Genomic DNA, 26,664 nt, shown 5'->3' on the forward strand with positions numbered 1-26,664 from the left:
AATGTTAGTTCAGATAAATAACAATTAAATTCAAAGTTTATAACTAAAATATGCATTATTGCAATTTTCAGGATTAACAGTATATGAGTTTGGGCAGCTGCAGATCAGGAAAACGTCTATGTAAAGTCAGTAATGCAAGGTCCTAGAAATGCCAGAATCGTGGGTTTAATCTCAGGTCATGCATGAACATGACTGAAAATGTATAGGCTATGTAAATGCAATGCAAGTTGCTTTGGATAAATGTATATTAAAACAAAATAGTCCTTGAGCAGGAATCTTCTCCTGATGTGCTTATACTGTTGAGGTCAATTTCAGACAGATCATACTCTGCTTTCAGTTCATTTCAAAAGCATTAAAGCCAAATTAAGCAAATTAAGCTGGTTGAACCTGGTTGTTATTTTTTTACACTCCAAGCCTGAGTGAGTATGATTATAGCAAACCAAAATTAAGAATAATTACAACTTTGAATAACAACCAACAAAAACAAATAATTAGAATGCATTTGCTAAAAACAGGCTATTTGAATGCATTTGTGAAAGGGTGATTGCGTGTTAAGTAGTCCGACCTGATTGACAAAATTTTCATTTTGAGGTGGAGTATCCCTTTAATTAAAACAGCTATTAAACATGTACATTAAACAAATTTGAGATGAAATTTTTAAAATCTCCCTTCAATGTACACCGAGTGAATCACATATATTTGAATATTCAGCATTCAAAATGCAACAGAAGCGATGGTGTCATTGTAATATTTGCATACTGATTTGTGTTCGGTCTCGTCAGTCTCACATCTTTTTAGCCATCTATAGCCAACAAATATAAACTGGCAGCCTGAAAAGCCTGAAACCTTGCCACTATTCTTTTGCTACCCTGCAAGCACTTACCTTGCTACAAGTATTACCTTTAGGAACAGCAAATCCAGTGCAATATTTAGTAAACCACTTAAACTTTTTCATCCATAAACTCCAGGCATACACAAACTAACATCAGCCTTCACAACTGGAGGCCCACTAAAGACATTACAGCCCCATTCATGTGCACTGACATAAAATGGACAATAAATAAAATGGCAAGTTCACCACTCATGTGTTAGCTGGAGTGACGAGTCCTTAAAGGCCCTATAGCTAGTTTCACACTCTGGGCCTTATTATCTTCCACCAAACTAGGTTAATTTACTCCTCACTGGTTAGAGGCATATGAGATGAATATATTTATAGCTTCACACACACAAGGATATCTGTAAATAGATCCTGAGCCCCAAACTGTGCTAGCCCAAACACCGCAGGCTGTGTTTCAGTTAAGGTACACCAAAACAATTGTTCAGAGTTGCTGTGGCTCGCACACTCTCCGGTTACACGCGGAACCTCTGTTTGCAAATGTGTGCATGTTCTGGAAAAGCAGCAACACAAAACGCACTGTAAAATAAAAACAAGCTTATTTGAATCGTGTCACCTTCTCAGGTTCCTGTGCCTAATGTGTGTGCGATTACGTAAGAGGGATTTTGTGGCGAAGAGGTGCTCCTGTAGTGCTGTTTGTTGCATGAATGTGTGCAGTACCAGCCGATTGTGTTGCACCATCAGCAAAAGCTCATTAAACTCCCTGGGGCACCTGCCAGCCACATGCTGTGTGCTGATTTGGGATGGGGGTTACATTGATAGAATAATGCAGTGTTATTCTACACCATCTCTGCCATTCATCTTGGGTGAGGAGTGATGATGCAAGTCGCAGTTTGCCTGTGTGTTTTAGATATGATGAAAAGTAAAGAACAATTTGTCATTAGCCAACTGTTGTAAACCTGTATTGTTCAGATAAACAGCTGTGCACATGCTTTATTTGGTAGATATTAGTCAATAGCCATGCGTCTTAAATAAATGTGTGAATGCTACTGTTACATATCTTTTTTTATGATCATTGATATCATTATCTGGGTTGCAAGCGCATCATTTTATGAAATGTGCTGACTGTGCTTATAATGGCATCGCCCATCTCTCAGTGGAAGCTTATTCTCTGTCTCTACCCAGGATCCTCTCTTGGGAAAGAGAGCAGGAGGAAAAGAATGATGTATGAGAGAGCAAAAGAGTCGTGCACAGATAAGGGGTTAAAACTTAAGGGCTTAAAGATGGGAAAAGTCATTAATTGGAAATGAAACATGCTCCATTTAATCTCACTATTGTATGTTTTGGAATCTAAATTAAAATACTTTCTTTGACTACCGCTTAATGAGCAAAGATAAATATAAGTAAGCCATTTGAATGATGACTCTATAATGTTAATTTTGAAAAAAAAAAGAATGAAAAATTGCCATCTAGACGATTTGTGCCGATTGGTGCCAAAATGACTTCAACTTTACGAGTTGATTATCACCATGCTAGCATATTCCTTTAATTGATATAATTCTTGAAAGTTCCACATTATAGCAACATATTGAAGCATAGAGGAAATGATTTATGTTTATAGTTTACAGAAAGACAAATATCTGAGCAACGAAAAGGGCGACCAGAAATAGGAAATGATGCAAAAGATGGCGGTATCTGGAGTTTGTGGAAAACTGAGAAAGCCTATCTGAGCGAGCGTGTGAGAGGAGGGTGAGATCATGCAGAAACAGCCAACCCATCTCATTGTCCACCATCTGTCCCTGCCTCCCAGCGGGACACCCATCAGGGATGATGAAGACATTTTAGACCTAGAACACAATAAAAGTGACAAGAGAGATACTCAACCTCTCACCATTAAAACAGACAAACCTAACGTTAAGAGGTTACCGTGGCCTTGGGGATGCGTGGGAGACAGAGAGTGAATACAGATGGACAGTGAGAGAATATATATATTCAGTTTACATCAAGGACAGGCTTCAGTGTGACATTTGGATCTCAATTGTGCATATTAACGATATTATTTGGACATTAAATCTCACCTTATTACAAGAAGGGCCCTCCAAATCTATTCTTGGTTAGCAGGCTAGAGCGAAGACAAGGATTGGATTGAACTTGAGATCTCAAAGGATATGGCTTCCTTGTTTTCAGTGTTTAATTTGGATGCCATGGGAGGAAGATGCCACACCTTCATGGTTCAAAAAGTAAGTCGCACTGGGACTCGGGCACTGGCACTAATCAAATACACAGGTGTTGAGGTGGGATGCTGGGAACATCTCTTGGGAACAAGGAATAGACTGTGCACTACAGATTTTATTGCTTTGAATTTCCCCTTACAATGATTTTATTCCAAGGCATATTATATCACATAAATTGGGTGTGACTTTCAATAAAGTGTAGAGAACGGGAAAAGCGTTCAGTAATTTTCAAGGCCAGGAGGCATTTAAGATCCTTGGAGGAACTTTGCTGAAATAAATGAGGTATCCAATAACCTCCCTTTTCATTTTCTGTTATGCCTTTCATTTCCAACAAATATCCATATAGCGAAATATGACTTGACAGAGTGCCTGGACTCAGCCCACGACCAGCAGATTATGATTTGGCCTCAGAGTGTGTAAAGCACCCTCATTAGTGTGGGAAGAATATTTCTCTCTTTGTTCGAATAAGACATCCAATTGTACATTTAAGATATGACAGACTTGAAATTAGGACCCTGCTTGATAACAGCTTGAGTTATATCACTTTCCCCTTCCTGTTGGAAATTATGCTAATATGATCATTGGCTACTATGTTGGAAGATAGTGACATTTTCATCACACCATGAAAGCTCTCCGACCGGGAAGGCCACGTTGTTCTTGAATGGATTTAACATGTGCTTTTCCTAATGTTTTGTGTGGCGCTTGTGGGCTAATCTGAGACATTTTGGGGTTTATTACTGCCTTTTTTTGGAATAAATGGTGCAATTCTATTTTTAAAACATTTTAACATTCCAAAATGCAACATTCTGTGTAATGTACTGTGAAATCACACATCTTGATTGATATGTGTTATGACGGCAACAAAATGATTAACTTCTTGAAATAACATCAGAAAAATGGGAACATTAAGGGTTGATGCAGGTCAGTGGCATAAAAAAGTAATTTAAGTTTCAAGGTAATATTTAATGTTTTTAAAATGTATAGATAACTATAAGTAAGGCATTTGAAGGATGATTACAAGGAGTTTTTTTTTTTAAACTTTGTAAGTGATAAAGATGATAAAGATCATGACAACAATTTAACAATCATTAATTAAAACAAACTGTTCCTGGAAATTTGCCAAAAATTAGCCTATTTTAGTCTATTTGACTATTTTAGTCAAAAATGTCTTGTATAAAATAGAACAATTTGCACTTTTACAGCATTATTACTCTTTTGGTAGCATGGATTAGGGAACCCGTATTCACTACTAAGAGTTTTCCCTCAATAAACTCAGAATTTGCTGCTTACTGATAGCAAGTAAGGTAGCTTTTAGTTATGTTTAGGTATGGGGCAGGGTTAAGGGTTCTAGAATATCGTAATATGAATAAGGCATTGATATGTGCTTTATAAATACTAACAAACAGCCAACATGCTAGTAACAAGCATGCTAATAAGCAACTAGTTAATAGCGAATAGTGTCCTCTAAACTAAAGTGTAACTACTAAATTAAGACTGAAGTCAAAAATGTACTTTTTTACTTTCTGAATGCACATTCCTGGTCTTATGCACAGTTCACTGGTGCTCAATATTCTATACGAAATAAACTTTGTCTTGTATCAAAACGCAACTTTTCTCTTCAGATAATGTCACCAAACCCTTCCATTTTTATGGTGACCCTCTCCCATCCAAAGATCTGGCACCATTCTAGTATTTAACAGCTTCTTTTTCCAATCAACTCAATTGTTTATGGAAAAATTGTTCAGTTGACCTGAAAATGTCACATTGCAAACGTTGTTTAAGCCTGACTTAAAAACAATTCTTGATAAATCTGTAATTTCAGAACCGTGTCTGGAAATCGCTCTGAAAATAAGCCAGCGGAATACTTCTTCCTAATTAAAACGTATAATTATTTTCCTGTCACAATGCTGTAGGGCTGTTATAATTTGTCCCTGAATGCTAGAAAGCACAAGCCCTGCTTATAATATTCAGCTGACAACCATCTGTGTTTCCATGGGACTGATAAATGTCGGCGTTTCACGTGGCACCGTGCCGCAGAATTGAATTTGAAGAATGTTGTGCGACCTAGAGTCATTGTGAGCCTCGTTGTTTGTCTTTCTGTTTTCCCTGATGAAACCTGGCACAGGTCGCCTCTCACAATCAGCCCTGCGAGGTGAACAAAGCGGAGGCGTGGGGGTTGCCGTGCAGGGAAGTGGAGGAGGATGGTTGGAGGCAGCTGAAACGCTGAAGAAATACCAGTAGGAAAGCTGCACCTGAAAGACAGGGAACAGCTGTGAGAGAACTGCAGTGGAACTGTGGGTAAAACGTCCAGTCAGATGAATGCAGCTGCTTTGTGCAATTACAGGCAGAAGTGGAGGGATAAAGAATAGACGGCGAGGGCTGTTAGTCAAGAGGAAATGACACTCTGTCTTCCCTCGCCCCTCCCCCTTTGCTCGATTCGTCTCCCTCCTTCTCGCAGCCCAATTTATATTCTGGCTCGCAGATTAGTCTCCAGAAAATGGAGTGCTGATGATTTCACCACCAAAGGATTGCACACTGCAGTGAAGTGAAGGATAGAATGAGGTAAAAGAACGACCGGAAAGATTGTATTTTACTCCCTCCTCATTATTTGGAGTTTCCTTTTAAAGAAGTTATCAAGAACAGCTCAATTTTTCCAAACATGTTTCCCGCTGCTATTTTTCCCCCAAATCGTAGCATCTCTGTGGTGTTTAGTGGCTGATTCTGCTGTCTGTGGGAAATGGTTTTTTGGAGCAGATCAATCAGGGAATCTTTGTAAGCTGAGCCATAAAAGAAAAGTAATGCATTTGAAATACAGAGACAGACATTGATCCGTTCAGTTGCTCATTAGTTTGTCATTGAATTTGGGAGAGTGTGATAAACACCGGATGATCTTCACTCAATATGAGTGGGTCAATGCCAAAGCCAAAAGCCTTGGTGCATTTTAAGGCCTGAAACAGTCTAGGCTAATCTCATGCATTTGGATATATGATATGAAAAGTAAAATGCAAATACAATTTTGCCTATTCGGCTGTTTTCAATGTACCTACCATTGGCAATGCAAACTAGTTCACTCGAATATGATTAACAAAGCCGTGGTAACCTTCACCTTAACTTACCAGCAGTAGAGTTGTCAAGATACCTACGTTTCAGCTGTTAATACCAATGCTTGTGAAATATTATGCTTATATCAGTTTTCAAGCAAAAGTGCCAGATGAAGACCAATACATTCAAAACACCTAATTTTTGTTAAATAAAGTGCAATTTTGGGTGTGCTATATATATATATATATGTATGTATGTATATATGTGTGTGTGTGACCCTGGACCACAAAACCAATATATATATATATATATATGTATGTATGTATGTATGTATGTATGTATGTATATATGTGTGTGTGTGACCCTGGACCACAAAACCAGTCTTAAGTGTCAATTTTTTTAAAATTGAGATTTAAACATAAACATGAATAAATAAGCTTTCCATTGATCTATGGTTTGTTAGGACAGCACAATATTTGACTGACGGTGCAAAAAAATCTAAATACTGAGAAAATCGCCTTTAAAGTTGTCCAAATGAATTCATGTTACCAATCAGAAATTAAGTTTTGATATATTTATAGTAGGAAATTTACAAAATATTTTCATGGAACATGATCTTTACTTAATATGCTAATGATTTTTGGCATAAAAGAAAATTTTTTTTTTTTTGGCTATTGCTACAAATATACCCCAGTGACTTAAGACTGGTTTTGTGGTCCAGGGTCACATGGCTTGAGGGTGAGTAAATCAGGGGGTAATTTTCATTTTTGGGTGAACTATCCCTTTAATATGCAGAGACAACAATAATTATCATGAGATAATCTCTATGCACACACAATTTATCTTCATTTTCATTTTTTTGAATGATTTTTTTTTATTTATTTACCAGCAAAAATTTCCTCAAACATCATTAAAACAAGACATATTTACTTGAGGAGCAAAACTTTTGAAAATAATAGCATAATAAGACTTGTTTGTTTTCAGAGGATCTTGATTGCATTTTTTACATCCTGCTGGCAAAGTGTTTTCAGCACAAACTTCAGTAAATCTGGTTACATTTATGCTAAAAACAAGAAAAAACAACTTGCCAACAGAGCAAGAAAAATAAACTGAGCTTAATATCTCATGCAGTTTTAATTCTTCAGTAAATGTTTTAAAGTAATGGGTTTTATTGGTTTTGTCTCGCCGTGCCGGGAGACGGCATCACAGTATGGTAAGGGGGATTTCCGTCACACGCTTGAGGTATTCAGCCAATCACAACGCACTGGATAGCTGGCCAATCAGAGCACACCTCGCTTTTCAGACCGATGAGCTTTGTAAAAATCGACACGTTTCAGAAAGGTGGGGCATAGAGGAGCAACAATAATGTACATTATGTGGAAAATAATGTGTTTTTAACCTTAAACTGCATAAACATTGCATTACACCAAACACACAACATAATGTTCTTTTTAGCAACTTCATATGACCCCTTTAAATAAATTAATTAATGGTAATAATAATAATAATAAAAAACGAGTAATTATACTTATTATAGCTATTATTTTAACCTAGTTATTATTGCAATTTTATTTATGATAACTATTTCGTAATAACTATATTATAATGTAGTTAATATAACAAATTACTATAATTATATTTTATTATAATTATACTATAATTATATTGCAATGCTATTTTTCTGCCAATTTTATAATTCAGTGTGCACCAATTTATGGGTTATGATCATAGTTCTGTGAAGAGATTAGTTGCTCATATCACTAGATTTCATGTGCACCTTTATGTGTGTTTTAAATTCAATATTTACATTGTTTGATATGGGCCTTGAAATGAAACGTACAGAAGGCTCACTGGTCAGCAGCAACCTATTGGGCATCAACAATCTTTTAAAATCTCACAGAATGCCCTCTTCCTCTTAACAGTCAATCAAACCCTTATGTCAGGTGACAATGAACTGTGGGCTGAATTTTAATGCAACTCTTCGCCCTGATATATCAACATGTCAGTCTTCTCCCCGATGCTCGTCACGGTTTGTTTTTTTCCCAGTCAAACCCTTGTCATTTAAATGAAAAAAATCCCATAAATGTTTTTTTTTTTTTTTTTTTTTTTTTTTTAAAGGATGTGCAGATTGTGCAGATTGCACCACTGAGTCTTAACTTCCTGTTATTGGCTATGATGAGTCTCAATAGGGTTGAATGAGCGAAAGCTGGAATCCAGAACTGATCTCTGATGTATAAGCTCTCCCTTCTCCTGGTGGACACCCTTCCTCTTTCTCATTCCCTCTTTCTCACATCCTCTCGTTTGATCAATGGTTCATCAGAAGGGCTGGACTTCAGTGGGGTTCATCTCACGGTGCAATGACACCAATCAGCAATCCATTCAGGCCTGAGAAAGACAAGACTCTTGTTAAAAGCTCTATAGGAGAGAGCGGGCCGATTCTCATGAGAACCACGTCCACCGCAGCTGCCGGACTGAATGAGAGCTTTCAGGAAGCCGACAAAGCAAGAATTATGGCACACAGAGAAACCACACAGCTGCTTCTGCCTCTTGGGTCGAGCGAGTGAAGGGCGTGTGAGGTGTCTCTGCTTGCCCGTGGACCGCATGAGCTGTGTTAAGGTGTTTTACACTGCGAGTGAAGGATGGAGGCAGTTGTTTGTTTTTCTTTCTTCTCTGAGGCCGACAGATAAGGCACAGGCAGAAGGTTGAGTGACGTCATCTGTCAAGATGTGTGGAATAATTCTCTGGCTTCTGTTGTCGTGGCATTGTGAAGAAGACACCTGACAAATGCTATTCTGCTCTCTTTTTTCTCCCCTTCCTCCTTTCTAATAGCTTTGGTATTTGCAGAATGAGCCTAGAGTAATGGAAAAAGATGTGTGTGTGTGTGTGTGCGTTTAATTTTCTCATGAAAGGCCAAATATCTACCTGAATGTATGATTTTGTTTGCTGCACTATCAGGGCTTTACATCAGAAATGGGAAGTCATACTGTCAACTACTGTCCAACATTTCTTACAAGATGAAACACACTGCCTACTATGTTTTTACTGTGTGGGTGAATCTCATGAAACCTGTGAAGAACATGTCTGGGTCAAATTAAAAGAAAATGAAGCCTATTTTAGGACCATTATGATATTTTTCCATGACGATAGAGTACATTTTTACTACAAAACTCCTATTGCCAAAAGGTAAAAAATCTCATTCTCATTATACAGAAAAACACAGAAAAAAAAAATACAATTTAAAATTAATATAAAAATAGAAAATAAAAAAAATCAATTTAAAAAGAAATAACAAATATATCAGAAATATTAGAGTAGACATAATCACTATTGAGAAAGTAATAAGAACTGAATCAAACATGAAATAAAAACAAATACATTATGTTACTGAGAAATTACTCACATTTCTGGTGAAATGTCACCAGGACATGTTTTTGTGAGTTTCATTAATGTACAAATGTTGTGTGGATATGTGTGAATAAACTTTGAAAGTCATGACAAATGGTCAAAAAATCTGTGTGTGTGTATATGTATGTATATATGTATATAGTAGCTAAAGCACAACACACTGCTTAAATAATCAATTGATAGTTGATTACAATCAATAACAATTATCTCTTCTGTCCTATGATATAAAACTGAACAATCTACATTAGCTATTCATACGCACCCTCTATCCATGAATGCTTCTTTATAGTTATTGGGTTACCACATGCTCAAAAGGTGTTAAAATGAAGCGAGGTGGGAAATTGCCCCCGACAAATTAATATGCTGTGTTGACAAAATAGAGCTCAAACATTTTCCACCCATGTCACTGTTTAAACATTCCTTTATACTTCATTTACTTCCACTTTGACTTTGTAAGCACATTTTCACGCTCTTTCAGCCACTGCGGCATCTGGTGCTGTAGTAAGGCACTTGATAAATGCATCCATACAACTTTGAGTTTTCTAATTATCGGGTCTCACTTTGAAGTAAACGAGACATCAGAACTGATGCTATTAACATTCTAAATACATGTTCCTGGGCTTACAGTGCACAATCCATCAGTTGACGTTATTGCAAAGAAAAAAAAAGTTTGTCTTTGCAATCATCAATCAATATCTAATAACTTGCTCTGCTTCTCAAACAGCTTTCCATTTTGGCTGAACTCACTTATGCCAAATTGGCAATTGGTTAATGTTGACCAGTAGCTATAATTTTAGGTAATGCGGCGTTTCTAAAATCTTGCGTATAATTAGCACAGTAATTTCATACCTGTTAAAGTTATCATAATAAAGTGTAGGCTATGTCAACAATGTGCATTATTTTGATAATCTTAAAGGTGAACTTGACGTTCAAAAAGATAGTCTACTCAAAATGTATAGCTTTGTCATCATTTACTCACTCTCATGTCATTCCAAACCTGTACGACTTCCTTCTGTGGAACACGAAATAATATATTTTGAATAATGTTGGAAATTAAACCGTTTCAGGTCCCATCGACTTACATAGTATGGACAAAAAATACCAGCATGTTTGGTTATCACCCTTTAACCTACACATCCCAATCCCAATCTTTATTCCCAACTAATAAAAAGTCAATATGACCTGATTCCTGGACCAAATTTCATTTTCTAAACAACTGAAAGCAAACTTACATTCAGGACTCAACCAATTCTGAATGAAACACCTCATTTTCATGATCCAATCAATGCCCGATAAATACATAATCAAATCCTGCCTTTTATTTATTATTTTTGACTTAGAAATACATCAAATTACATAAGTAAAATGGTTTTGCGGATGCAGTTTCAGTCCAAAACAGTGTAAGCCAGTTGCAATCATAAACATTCATTCGTTTCCTACACAAAGCCTGGAATTTGCGACAGACCTTTTAGGTCCACGTCAAAGCATTTAAGAATCAACAGAGGGCAAGCTCGCCAACAAACCCATGTTTGCTATTCACTTGGGTGCATTTAAGAATCTCTCCTCACTCTCTAAAAAGGCCCACATAAATCAACACCAGGAAGCTGGATAAGTAAAGCCAGCTTTCTAACGTTTCTTTTTGATGCATTAGCATTTCAAGCTTCCTTATAGAAGAATGTGCACAAGAACACGCCACATACCCCCTTTAAACATGAGCAAGCGCCTGATAGCTACCTATTAAAGATCAGAGGGGCTTTGATCTTCTAAGTAAAGCTATAGAGCGCCCAGAATCTGGTCTCAAACCCTTTCTGCTACTGTAACCTAAATAAGCCGTAAAATTCAGCATGTTGTCAGCCTCTCATATCCACCCTTCAAGGCCAAAAGTGACTATGTCATGTATTAGACATCAACCGTGCTAACAGACTACTTTAAAAAAGAAATGTGTAAGAAATGATATTGATTGATTACAGTAGTGGTGTAATCCAACGCTAGTATCTAAATGAAGCATCCAGACTCTTCTCTAGTACTGTCTCTAATCGAGATGCATGCATTAAAGAGCAAGGAAATCACTTTTATAAACCTTTTATAAAGGGGTCAAGGTTTAGCTAGGTAGCATGACCTAGTTAGCCTCTGCTGATAGATGCCATAACACCACTATCTGGGGCAAAAAAAAGCTTTTTTCTCCGTTGATAGACATTTGAAAGTAGCTATGAATTCTGATAAAATAGAATTTAAAATAAATTTGCAAAAAAAGTAATTTAACAAAATAAGTCTTATAAAAATATCATGTTTACTTATTTTTAGTATTTGAATATCTAATTATGATTTTGGAAAGAATCATGAGACACTGAAGACTGGAGTAATAGCTGCTGGACAATTTAGTGTTGCCGTCACTAAATTGTGTTAAATAGTGTTGCCGTTTTTTAAACTTTAAGTTTTGCATTTTTTATTTTTTTATAATTCTAATAATATTTTACAATATCGCTTAGCTTTTTACAGTTTACTGCATTTTTTAATCAAATAAATGTAGCCTTTGTGAGCTTAAGAGGCTTATAATAATATATAATATATGATAATTTTTTGCCTTATATAATAATTTTAGGTTCTCTACAAATGTCTATGTGTCCAGTCAGAGAAATGAGGGTAGTGACAAATATGTGATGAAACGTCTGGAACATGGAGACAGTTGGTGGAGAGTTGATGTCTCGGCACACCTTTATCAGACAGAAAGCCTCAGGCGATGAGCGGACCGCTCAGATGAGCAGAGGACTCTCAACATCCACCTTTTTTCACATTCCCAAAGGTCTGCTGTCCAGAGGGCAAACTGACAAGCAGAGAACAAGAAAACAGCAGGATCGATACGGAATCACAAATAACGCCACTACGTATGCAGCGAGGGATAGATGTCTCTGCAGAGGTTGAGGAATGTAGAAGGTGTGGACTAAATAAAAATCAAGAGCACAGCATCATGTTGCCAGTTTTACCTGGAGAGACGGAGGTGGAAAACGAGAATACTCACGCGGAGAAGGGAGATAAAATTCTCTCTTGCCTCAGGGAGCTGCCATTAACTCGCTGGGCTGTAATAGGCAGGCGGCCATGCTGCTGTTGCTAGGTGCTCACTTCTCCTCAGTTTGAGAGTGCAAACCCCGCCTCCATATGTCCACTACTCTAAAATCCTTAAATAGGGTAAAATCGTGTTCTAGTAGAGGCAGAAATACTTCCTTTGATAGTTTGTGAAGCTTGTTCATATTTAGTGTTAATGATTATTCAAAACCTCTCATTTTAACTAGTAACCACAAAAAAAGAAACATCTTTTATCATTTACTCACCCTCAAAGCGACAGCCAGAACCCCATAAAAACCACCTAGCAACACCCTAGAAACAATCTAGAACACCTTAGCAACATGCTAAAACCACTCAGAAAACACCACTTATGTTATATAGAAAATATACAAATATAGAAGCATAAATAATTTTTAAATTTTTTTATAAATGAAACAGTTGAAATATATAGGTGGTTATATAAAAAATAATGAATGTTGTAATATGTAAAATAGTTCAAAAAGATAGTTTAAATAAAATGTACTTAATTTGCAGTGAGCAACACATTATTTGAATAGCTTAATCCATGTTTGCAAGAGAAAAAAAATCATATTATAATATTAATTGTTTACCTTACCTAAACTCAAAATGATACATAAACACAAATTGACAAAATATTCCACTCAAATTTTAGTGAATGCACAAACTTAAATATATCAAAAAAACAAAAAATCTCACACATACACACAATGCCTCAGATATTCATGTCACCACAGAGAGTCAAACAGTCACATCCACTCATTTTCTCATTTGCTCTGTGGGTCCCCAGCTGATACATAATTGAATATATGATAACGAAGTTTGTGAGAAGGGCAAACAGTGACATCCACACACCCCAAACTGAAGTCTCAGAGGGCCAGCAGTCTCCTCATCACTGTTTATTTAAAGGCTGCCAGTCAACCTCCAGTGAACACCTTAGGGATATTACTGCTGTTTGCTGTTTTAAGCACATCAAATAAACACATAAACTAAACGATTAACACACAAACCAAATACCGATATACATTTAAAAATACTTAATGTTAACAATGTGCGGCTAATATATATATTACAGTTTATATATATATATATATATATATATATATATATATATATATATATATATATATATATATATATATATATATATATACACACTGTATATATATATATATATTTTTTTTTAAATAGCATTTATTTGCGGTGGTGTTGTTTTTTATTGTAATAATTTCACAATATTACTGTTATTCCCCCCACTGCCAACTACAAAACCACCACCACCAAAAAACAGTAATTTGAGTGTTAATGTGTCAACTCTACTAGCACCATTGGCTCACAACTTTAGTAATTAAATCATTCCCCCCACTGCCAACTACAAAATCAGCACTGCGACCGATAAACCGGCAGCTTTCACTCTGTCATTGCACCGCCAGTGAGATCAACTGGGAGCGGAAGAGGGTGCAGTTTTGCAGGCTGCCACAGTGGCGGTTCTCTCTCCACTGGTGTGAGGAGGGGAGAAGCTGAAAACTGTCTGACTGCTGGTATCGCTCTGAGACTGGCTGCAGCAGGAGGCTTTCTGGGTAATTGACTTCCCCTGGGCTCTCTATCATGGCTCTGTGGCTCTCCATGCATATATACATGTGGAAAAACACACTTACATAAACAGGCACACAACCACTTGTAACGGCAGCATTATTCATAGTTTTAATATAATATTGAGCGGATCAAGGACACGTAACAAAAACTAACAAGGATGATAGGAACAATGTTAATGAGGTTCACTGCAAGAATTACAGTTTACAAAATGCTCCCAGAAACATGAAAATTCAGACAATTTAATCTAGAGACAGCGTAGGCGGAAACCCAGGAAAATCAAAGCACAGATGAAATCGAAAAGCAGCCCACCGGTTGTTTCCAATAGGATGAATTTGGATCCAGTCTGCAAAAATTCACATGCTCGGCACGGTCTAAGGTGGAGCCCATCGGAAACGACAGACTGCCAGTGCTCGGCTAATTTGGTCTGATTGTGTGTTTTGCTTTCAACAAGAGCAGTTTGCAAAGACACTCAAAACACAAACACATTAGGAAACCTCTCGCGTGTTATAAGCAAACTCTCCCTCTGAGTGCCAGGCCCATAATTATCAACAATCACAGATTACAATTGCCCATCTAATCTGGATATTATTTATGGTCGGCCATTAGGAGTTTTGCGGCATAAACTTCACATAATTGGCAATTGTTGATGACAGTTTGGGTTTTTGTCTGTTCAATCAATCAGCGATTGGGCTTTGAACCAGACAAGGTCCCTCACTCCGCTAATGATACATTACAAACCTGATTAACGCTATTAAAGTCACATTGGCTCAGACGAAGGAAGACAGGGGACAGAGGAGGAGGGATTTGAGACATGATGACGGTCCCTGATGGACACAGTCCATTGATTTTTCTTTTTTTTCTTTTCTCAACTCATTTAACTTTTGCCAGGAGGAACTGGACGTGATCTGAAAGGCCACCTGATGCACGCAAATCAAGCACTTGGCATTGAACAAGTGACTTTGGAAGTGTCCTAATTTAACAGTTAAATTATAGTCAAGCTATAATTAGCTAAAACCAGCTAACTACATTGAAGTTAATTTAGAGAGGATAAAAAAGATTTAAAGTTAAATAAATCAAGGGACAAAGCAAAAATTAAACTAATCAGATGATTTAAGATATTTGTACACTCAGGAATGTGAAATAAGTTTATATTTCACTAATAGAGTTTTTAAAGATAAAAATATAGAAACTGGTACGAAATGAGGATCTCAGCTCTGACTCCATCAGCCCAAAATAAATGAATGAATGACTGAATGATATATATAGATATATACACACACACACACACACACACACACACACACACACACACACACACACACAAACACACACACACACACACACACACATATAGAAACTAGTAGCATTTATTTAAATTTCTTTTTAAAATTTAAAATTGCACCCATTATATGATTAATAGAGTAATAAACATAAACTTAAGACTTATTATCTGGTACAAAATGAGGATGTCAGTTGGGGTGACTGCATTAGCCATAAACAGATAAATTACATATAAATACTAATAATTAATATTATTCAGTGAATCAGTTAACTGTTTTTGTAAATGAACCAATTAACTAAAATAACTGAATTTCACTTGAATTAAAACAGTGATTGGTTATGCTGTTTTTTGTTTAAAAAAAGTACCTTCTTACTTGTTTTACTCAACTTAGTCAACAGACAACATATTCAGAGAGCTGAAGCCTTCTGAACACCCCATAACCAGCATTTTCATGTGAACGGGTCAAGAAGCCTATACATTCCTTGTTCAATTTCCTATTTCCAACCTTGGTCTCTGGTGTTAATAACCTACACTAGCAGCAAAACAGACTTGATAGATTTTAGGTTACTTGAGCCTTGCATAGTTTCCAACAGCAACTGAAACAGAATCCACATTCGACATCCTGTCGGCAACCACTGGCAGCACTCCAGTCATTAGGAGCTGCATACTTTTCCCGATCTTGCTGAAGAAGTTGAGTGTTTAATGCTTCTTTCCACCTCTGAGATTCATTAATTTGAGCCCAGTATGAAGTAATCGAAAGAGTCTCAGTTAGCCGGTCGCTGCTTTTTCTCCATCTCAACATTGGGTCTCTAATTGAATTCCTGCTTCTAACAGTGGGTACAGGGGTGTGTTAATGTGGTGTGTGCTGTGAGCTGAAGTACATTGGAGTGTGTAAGATGTGTTATGGAAGAGCACAGAACTGACACTGCATGACGGATACAGAGGAGCAGAGAATATGGTCTCCTTTTTTTCAGTGGGGTACAAATTCAGAGATCTGGTACAGAATGATTGCGGATAATTAACTTCACAGGAGGATGGCTTGTTTTTTTTGATGGAAAAGCATTCTTACTCTTTAGATTTTTATAGAACATCCCCCTAGGTTTCACGAGCACTGTACCTTTGTTTCCAACTATCTGAAGATTGTCGTCATCTATTGACAGCTCAGTCATTCTCTGAGCCAGTCATGAGAGGTTTCTGTCATCCTCTAGAGCCCCAGTTTTCAACCAGGAGTCTGTGGAAAAGATATATAAAACCATAAGAATCCAGATCCAATGTTAAAATTAATAAATGCATTCATGAAATATAAATGATCAATACCTGTGTATATTTATCAAGTGTTCCTGAAGATCTTAATTAGCTGCTTCAGGTTTGTTTAATTAAGGTTGGAGCTGAACTTTGCAGGAAGGTAGATCTCAGAAACATCCTGATTTAGGTTAATGTTAATTTCTGCAGATTATCACTGGGGCAGTACCCTTAAAGAGACATTTTTGTACCTCATCTACACCTAAAAGGTGCATATTAGTATATTAGAGTAGTAATATGTACTCAAAGGGCACCTATTATGCCCCTTTTTAGAAGATTTAATATAAGCCTCACGTGTCCCTAGAATGTGTCTGTGATGTTTCAGCTCAAAATATCCCACAGATCATTTATTTTATAATTTTGAAAATGCCTATTTTGAGTGGAAGCAGAAACACTGTGTTTTCGTGCCTGTATCTTTAAATGCAAATGAGCTGTGGATCCTCACCCCCTTTTCTAGTATAAGGCTGTGCCTTTACAGTTCATACCTCAGATATTTGGCCAAAGCCCATCTGTTTGGTTTTGACTATCATGTCTATCAGGCTGAAATCATGCATTTTAAAGCCATTTCATATCGCACACATCCGAAGCGCACCACAGAAAGCAGCTGTCAAATGGCATTTAAATACTAAACTAAGTTTTCTTTCTTGTCTTATTGCACTTTAACTGTCAAATACACACAAGTTTAAAAACACATATAAGTTACAAAAACACAGTCGGCTGTGTCTGTGAAGGTAAATAGCTGGGAAATAAAATTGCATGTTTATATTAGATCTGTGTATTAAGTGACAGTAGTGTACTATACAGTACCTATACTGCTTCTATGCTCTTAACATAACCCAAACATTACAATAAAAACAGAAAATCACTCACTGAATAACATCCATAATAAGAAGACATTTCTTACTTGAATGCTGCTTTTAAATGCTCTAGCGTGAAGATAAACACAGCGGATTGTTTGCGGCCCAGTCAGGGAATATGGCAGTGTCCATCAACAGTCGTGGGCGGGGCCTAAACAATGTGATGTCACATTTTACAGATTCTGAAAACAGCTCATTCTGAGACACTACTTAAGACGAGCCATATCAAAGATGAAACAAGTTTGAAAAGCATAAAAATGGATTTAAAAGCTCTACAAATGCAATGCAAAACTGTAAAACTGTCTAAACTTATTTGGAAACACCATTACACAATATCCTGACGTATTTGCTACCTATAGTGAAAAAACACATTTCTAGTCACAAAGCCAAATGTACGTTCGTTTGACAAGCAGGCAGCTTTTGCCTTCGGTGAGATGGTAATCCGTGAAGTAGTTACAGTGTACAAATGGACTGACAGCACCGTAGTAATCGCCCCATCTGTGAGGTGACATACAGGAAGGAAACAGTCATACCAGATTGTGGATAAAGATGGCACGCACCATGGTGCCAACCTACAAAGTCACTGTATTTATGATGTTCATTTTTTTTCTTTCTGCTATTCCTACACTTTCCTCCCTGCTCCGAAAACCCAAGACCAAGTGAGAAAACATGAGCATAGTGCTGCGTGTGTAACAACTACGGCTGTCAATAGATTAATATAACAAATCTCCATAAATCGAATGACTTTCTTGGCATTACCTTGATTCATCTCAAAATGTGAATTTGCTGAAGTTTGCAAATATGGATGCTGATGTGTCCTTTCAACATTATTACAGGCCTCCAACCCCATCATATGACAATTTTGCACAACTAAAATGTGAATTATGACTTTAATGCTTGCTGATCTCAATATAACATGTGAGGTGCATGTTCAGATTATGAATTTAAAGGATTTGTCATCAAAATTATGGGACACAGTTCTGGTTTATGCATAGAAAAAAAAGAGAAATTTCTTTTTTAGACATTAATTTGGTTTGAAGGATACATGCAGTTGTGCAGAAGCAGAAATCTTGACAATCATATTCAACTTTGGTGTTTTACAAGATAGGGTTGAATATAAATGCGCCTATATTAGGCAAAAATGGAAAATTATATAAAAGTACTAAAATGTCATAGGTGGAAAAATGTTTTAATAATGTGTGATATTCAAAAAATGAATTAAAGATAATAAAAATGTATATAGGCTATTAAGCTGCCCAAGAAATACCCATTTAATTTAGCCCAGAAATGATATATATATACTTCAGCAATGTTAGTCATAAAATTATTCAAGTAAAAAGTGAAAAAAATTAAGCCAAACCATATTTAAAGATGAAAATAAATCAATTAAATACTGTAATAACAAAAATTAAGTTAGTACCTCTCATCTAAGAAGAGAATTGTGTTGAAGCACACCAGCAGCATCTGCTATACCTGTTTGGAAACCAGTGCAAGTCTATTCCTCTCAGGCAGTCAGCAGGGACGCCCAAGACTGAAATAACTTGATAAATGTATGGCACTGCTGTCCGCCAAAGCTATGACGTATTTAAAACAAACAGCATTTCTTCTTGTTTCTCCCTTTAGCTTCCAAGACTTTCTGGAGAGACTGGCTGGCATTGGATTTTACTCGTTTACTCGTGCATCGATTGATGATTTTCACTGCTATCGAGTTGTTTTCTGCTTAGGGTCAGCTTAGCTTGTTATAAACCCAAATTAGTTCAACCAGAAAGCTGTTATCAGTGGTTTCACCATGTCGTGTGACATTCAGCTCTGTGCGCTGTGAGCTTTAATTGCGATCGGAAACCATTTTCCCTGCTGCCATTCACTCAGAAATGAGTTAAAAGATCATCTATGGGGCGTTTTGCCCTGCCGCCATTTTAAAGCTGTTATTTTACATTACAGTGACTAACACACACGCTCTGATAGAGATGGATGTGCCGAGGATCTATTCATCCTCTTCAGGGGGAAAAGTGTGTGGCTGTAGTTCCCAGAAAGGTTTCATTTTCAAATGGCTGCACTGTAAGAAGGACTTGGCAGCTTTTAATTAACAACGAGGTTTGCTCTGGGAAAGTGCAAGATAACGTACCACTCAAAGTCAGAGAGAAGCACGCAGAGAAAGACGGATGGAGAGAGTAACGTTATGTTCACATTAATTAAACGGCTGGCCGAGCCAGCTTCACTAAAATAGTGAGAAAGGAGCAGATCAAAAAGAGGGAACACAAGCTTTCAAGCTCCAGGAAGTGGGGCAAAAAGGCTCAGGGCGGGTTTATGCATAATTATTGACTCGCAAACAGCTTTTTGCTTTGCATAATTTAGTCCATATGTGTAACACCTACAGTATTGAAGGTGTCTACAACCTTAAACACTAGTGAGGAAAGCACTGGCATTGAACAATAAGATGTGGAAATTAATATTAAATGTATTTAATTTAGAATTATCTTGCTTTTCATGCCAAACTACTCTGTAATCTGTAATCCTTGCTTGTCATCACACAGCCCACAGTAACAATGAAATATTACAATAATAAACATAATTTTAGTAAAAATAAATGTAATTTTCATTTACAGTAATATTTAAAACAAAGTCTTCTCCCAGGAGGCAAGCTTGGCAATCACGTAACGTGACTCTAGCAGAGGAATTGATCGAGTGGCCTCCCCGAGTCTCTTGCCCTGGAAATTTGCAAGCCAATCAATCAATCTAAGATCTCCGCGGGTCGACAGGCCTTGATCAGAAAATATGTATATACATCTTTTGCTTAGCACAGTGGACTTAAAACTCTTTTCAACACGGCTGAAAAAAGATTTATATGTGATAGCCTCATTTCTCTCTGGCTACCAAACTCAAATGACTCTAAATGGTCCTTGAACGTATGAAGCAGATGTGGACTGCTTTCTGGAAGACACAAGATTTACGCTCAGTTTCTAAGTCTATTAGAGTTTCCTCCATAAACAGCATTTTTAAGGCATCACTCCTAATGAAAGGAAATGTACAAGAGGTTATTAAACAGTTCTAAAATGTAATTGTCATTTAGATGAAAACTTTTTTCAGCAAAATTCATGCAATATACAGTTTCATTGACAGTAAAAAAATTATTTATGGGTGGTAAATATTCTTAATTCACCCACCATTGGGCAGTTATGGCAAATAATTAATTTTGGCCCCTGCGGCTAACTCTCACTTAATGGCATGATGGCATTTCTGCAGTTATATTAGTACACCAGCATGGCACGCTGTGCAGAGGCAGACCATGTTGTTAGGCATGTATTAGTACTTAGGAAGCATGCCAAGAAACTTTTTATTTTAATATATATTAATATAACTTTAATATATATATTCAATTATATGAGCTTATTTACATGTGCCATCTGAATGAACCAATTCACTGCAATTTCACTGAAAAAAAAAGCTTTATGTAGCATTCTGTTGCAATATTTTAGAAAAGCAGCTTTAAAATAAAATATATAACATTATAAAAGCACTATTCTCATGCTACTGCAAAATGCAGGTAACTATTTGTCACTATTTTTAGTTAGTAACTCCCCAAAAATTAGAGGAAGGGAACTGTTTAAGTGACTGCCTGGAGCAGAGAGTGGGCTTGGAATATATTCAAAATGGTGACACATTCTTCTAGATGGCTAGTGAAATGGAAGTGTAGGGTAAGCAGCTGAGTTGTATTTCTGTCTTTGCAGCATCCATAGTAAAGCACTGGATCCTGAGGCTTTTGAGTTTCCCTGACACAGATTTTCATCTCACTATCTGATTTAGGTGTGCTATGCTCATGTTTGAGTCATAATGTGTCAGCTCTCTTATATGTCAACCTTTTGTGAGTGTTTACACTTCAATGATCCCAGTAGTGTTTATTTCTCCCAAATTGGCATAGCTATACAATGCCACAGATCAAGCTTCTAGACTTTAGTTACAGTGTAACTTCGAGACCGACTTGGTCAAAGTAATGCATTCTGGCATGATTGCAGCTCAGCAACCTTGTGAATCTATTGCGAATACATCCACCCCCACCTGCCCAGCTGCTCTTACACTCATCTACAGCTCTCTTCCAGCTTCATGACATCTGTGTGTGCCTAGTGAATGAGATATATTTGTTTACAGACTCTGCAGCTTCATAAAACCTCTTGGACCGTAGCCTGCGCAAAAATCCCTGAAGACCGAACTAACGTCTGCACTCTCTCTTGATCGCTCTCAAAGCGCTGCAAAATAAATTCTACATATTTACAGACTTAATAGGAAATATGTGGGTGTTTGGGAAAGTAGTAAAGAAAGTAAAGAGAAGGAAATGCCTCAGATTGATTTGACTCTTGATCTACACCTCGCCAGAGGTCAAAAATGCAGTCTCTTGCCTATTCCCATTCACTTCATTCAGGCAAATCCCATCTCTGTGTGGAGTTGAGGTTTGATACAGCAAAGGTTGTCTCTACCTAAGGGCCAGGTTTGACATTTTCATCCCAAAAAACAGGAAATATCCCACTTCTGTGTGCTCAATGCATTTGGAAAGGGTGCTAGTCCTGCAATCCCGGAGTCTATTATGACCAGCTGAGATGAAAGGTTTTGCCCGGAATTAGATTTGACTTCCTGTGAGCCTGTTTTATCTACACACTGCCAAATACGGGACTGCTCTCGGTCAAACAATTCACGGAAAATCAAATGTGCACTCCTGGCAGGGATTTTCAAAGTTTAAGCTGAAGTTCAAGAGTACTGTTTCCCCAAAAAGATCTTAGACCGTCACATGTACACAAAACCAGAAAGCACCTTCCCAGTTCTAAAGCTCTAATCTGACTGCCTAAATTTACACAGCTATAAGGATGAATGGCACAGATTAATTTTTATTAGATTATCTGGAAGCAAAGTCATGTTTACAAAGTACTGGGTTGATAAAGTGAGTCTCAAATGATGACTGGATGTACAAAGTTGTCAGGTTACTAGCAACTAGTTACTACTGTTTTTGGCCAGAATAAGCTGCAATGTAGATCAAACCTTATGCCATTTAGTCAAAGGCTACATGAGACCACATTACCGTGAGGCAACAAACCAATAAGGCACCACACACAAACGTTACATTGCATGTAGATACTCTGATGTAAAGAATCTATGAGTCTGAGTGACTAAAAGCATGACACCACAAAAATAACCTGAAAACTCCAACCACAAACACCATAAACATTGAGTTCATTCAAACCGACAATTAAGAGCTATACAAGATGAGTCCCACAGGAATAAACATCTGATCATGTAATTAGTAGATAGCAGCAAAAGAAAACGCTGCCCCTGACCTCTTGATTCTTAACCCAAAGCCCAGCAATCCTGAAAGTGGCATTTTCATTAGATCCCATGTAAAGTGCTTCATCAATAGACTACTTAACATATAGATTCAGAGGCCGATGGCAGATCATGTCTCTGTTTCTGTGGCAGAAAGCCAGGCAGCTGTCTTATAAAAACTTTCCCTGTCATTGAATTTAGGCTGATGCCAATCTTGAACTACAGTGTACTCATTTATTATTAACAGGCAATATGCTGCTTTTCTGTTTGCTTTTCTGTGGGGAAAAAAAAAAAAAAAAAAATCACAATTTTCCATCCAAACTATCCCATTTTTGGACCCATTAATTATCCTCTCTTAACAATAATAAAGGGCTTCCAGTCAATAGCTTACTTCATGCAAAAGATCACAAACCTTTTTTAACTACTCAAGAATTTCTCAAGCATTTATATGCTCCAGAGTTTTATCTTTTTATAACGCGTAACAGGACACAGAATTAACACTCATCAAGCATCTCCTGAGAGTTCAAATTGGCTTTGGCAGGTAAATACAATCTGGCCAGATGGCTGGTATATTTATTGGGAATTACTACAAGGTGTAATTCTTAAAGATGCACTCAGTAATTACTTTTTATATTGCACTCCCAGAACTTTATACTGCCATCTAGTGGTGTAGATGCAGCATCACGCAAAACAAAAATTTTCCGTTAAAATCTTTGATAACATTGTAGTCCAATTCAATTTATTCTACAAGCATATATATATATATATATATATATATATATATATATATATATATATATATATATATATATATATATATATATATATATATATTTTTTTCAGTAATAGGTCAGGTTAACAGGATAAAGCAAAAAACAGTCGACTGGTCATGTGATATCAAAATGGCTGCCTCCACGAGGAGACCCGCTCTATGTAAAATAAAGCAGCTTTTATTAAGGTACTAATAACTCTTTAGGCACATCATCATAATTTTAAACATAATTTTTCAAAAGTACCATTAATGTTTTTGTGTAAAAACTGCTGAGTGCACCTATTAATTTAAGAAAAAACTGTTTTGCTGCACCTTTACCTCAGTAAAACTATTATTTTTGCCCAAATAACATTTTTAAATAACAGTGTGAAATACAGTTTGTAAAACCTTATGTAACTTATCTAGGCCTATTATGTAATGCTATTATCTTTTAGCATCATTAGCGTCCCATTTTCTTCACTTTTGACACAATCTGGATCCCTAAAAATCATTAGGTTTCTTTCAGTGTACACGAAAATCTACAAATGATTTGTAGAGAAGAGAGGTGACAGGTTTTCAACATTCAACCTCTGGACAAAGGCTCCTCAAACCAAATGCATCCCACGGGAGTTTGAAGTTAGCATTGCGACTGCCATTATCCATTAGCTGCGCACGTCAGCAAAAACATTTAATGGCAATGTGAAGTTTTCTCCTACAGGAGTGAAGGACATTGTGTTGGCAGCCATTTAAAGGGCTTTAATTAAAGAGCTCTGCGCTAGTGTCCAGATACTATCAGTCAGTAACGTCTGCCTGTACTTCCATCTCCTGCACACAACAGATAATGATAATGCTGCTTTATAATCAGCTCATTCTTTACGCCGTGCAAACCGAACTTGACAAACACAGTGGCTGGCATTCGAAACACACTCTGACAGCTTGTCAAAGACCAAAAATAGACTTTAAAAGAGTGGTGATTAACTCAATAAACAAGATTGTAGCCTGGTTATAAAATGAATTCATTTCAAGAAGAATGCTGCTTTAGCATATTATGTACGATCGTTTAGGGCTTTTGCACACCCACAGATTTTGAAGAGAGCTTTGATTGGCTATTTTTCCACTGGATCTGCCACCCTCTGCGAGCTTGAGCCGAACAGCCGGCCGATGTAGACCACACACCAGCCCGGATTCATCCATCTTCATTCTCTAACACAGTGGCTTGAGGGCTTCTACCATGTACATACTGATTCTGGTGAATTACAAGAGACAAGCCACTCCAGAGGGAAGCCGTCCTGGCCCTTCAAAGACAGTGTGATGCTGTGGAGTGTAAAACTCTCAACATGATCCATAGCAAACCAGGCTCAGTGTTCCCTGTCATCAACTCCTGAAGGCATGCCATACTGTTTTCCGACAGATCTTCAATCGCAAAAGCTGAATATTAAAAGTATAGAAGTTTAGAAGGAGATAACTGGGCACTCAGTATGAATATGGGCTTAGCACAACCATTAGAGATGTCCCTTGCAAATGAGTCATTTTGACTCATTTTGACTCTTTTTAATGATTCGTTCAAATGAATTCACTTAACTGTAGAACATTTGAAAAAAAAACTTAAAAAGAAAACAATAAAAATAATACAAATTAAACAAAAATGTACCCTTACAACTATAGTTTACCTAAGTTATTGATACTACACAATTAAATAAAAGGATTAAAATGTCTCAGAAGTTCTTACAATTTTTCAAAAATGTTTTTCATTCATTATGATGGTATTTTAGCATATATACACTACCGTTCATAGTTTTTTGTTTTGTTTTTGTTTTTACGTTTTTGAAAGAAGTCTTTTATTCTCACCAAGGCTACATTCATTTGATTGAAGATACAGTTAAAACAATAATAATACTGCAATTTAAACTGTTTGCTAATTTAATACGTGCTGATTTGGTTGTCAAGAGACATTTTAAAATAAATATATTAACTGCTTTAAATAATAATAATAATAATAATAATAATAATAATAATAATAATAATAATAATAATAATAATAATAATAATAAAACCCCAAACATTTGAATCGTAGTGTATGGCAATGTTATTAATTATGAAAACAAAATAAAAAAGGACAAAAAGTTTTTAAAAGATTCTTACATTGTTTGAAAAAATTACTTCATTAATCATGATGGTATTTTGACAGAAACAAGCCTAATAAAATGTATTTTATTCTAAGAAACCTAAACATAAAGCGCAGCATATGCACTTATTGTGGCACTTCTGAGTGATGACTCAAAAGAATCACTGAAACGAAACTGATTCGAATGAACTCATTCCCCTAAACTAATCTATAAAAATACAACACAGAAGGACAACAAGATTTGTACAAGTTCTCAAACTGTTTGAAAAACATAACTTCATTAATCATGACAGTATTTTGGCAGAAACAGGCCTAACAAAATGTATTTTATTCCAAAAATAATAAACATAAAAGGCAGCATAAGAACTTCTTGTGGCACTTCTCAATGATGACTCAAAGGAATCATTGAAACAAAACCAAATCAAATAAACTAATTCACCTAAACAAATTAGTCTTCCTAATTCTAACAAAAAAGAAAAAGAAAAGAAAAAAAGGTGAACTTAGTTCACAGTTGATTTTGTCTAAATTTATAAGGTATAACTTGCTAGGTTGACTTTATTTAATTTAGTTTCACTTGTCTGAAAGATGTTTACATATTAATCTAACTCTTTTATCCAAAGCAACTTGATAATAATGCAGACAGGTTAATTACTAGGTCGATCACTTAAAGACAAAACAGCTTTATGTCCCAGCCACCAAACCGTCACAATCAGCTTTATTCAAGCATAATGTAAGTTTAAAGGACATGCGTAGGTTTCCAGCATCCACTGTTAACTGTAAACAAGATTGTCCTCAGTGACATCTGCACGAAGGCTGCACGAAGCATCTCTGAATTAATTTCACT

The 26,664-nt window shown here is 36.6% G+C and overlaps 1 protein-coding gene across 1 annotated transcript in view; it reads left to right on the forward strand.

The window, feature by feature from the left end:
- The window catches only part of LOC109064317 (transmembrane protein 178B), a 72,687-nt gene that overhangs the window by 2,377 nt on the left and 43,646 nt on the right, over positions 1–26,664 (forward strand). The window lies entirely within an intron of this gene.

The sequence above is a fragment of the Cyprinus carpio genome, chromosome A4 (assembly GCF_018340385.1).
Source record: "Cyprinus carpio isolate SPL01 chromosome A4, ASM1834038v1, whole genome shotgun sequence".
NCBI classification, from domain to species: Eukaryota; Metazoa; Chordata; class Actinopteri; order Cypriniformes; family Cyprinidae; genus Cyprinus; species Cyprinus carpio.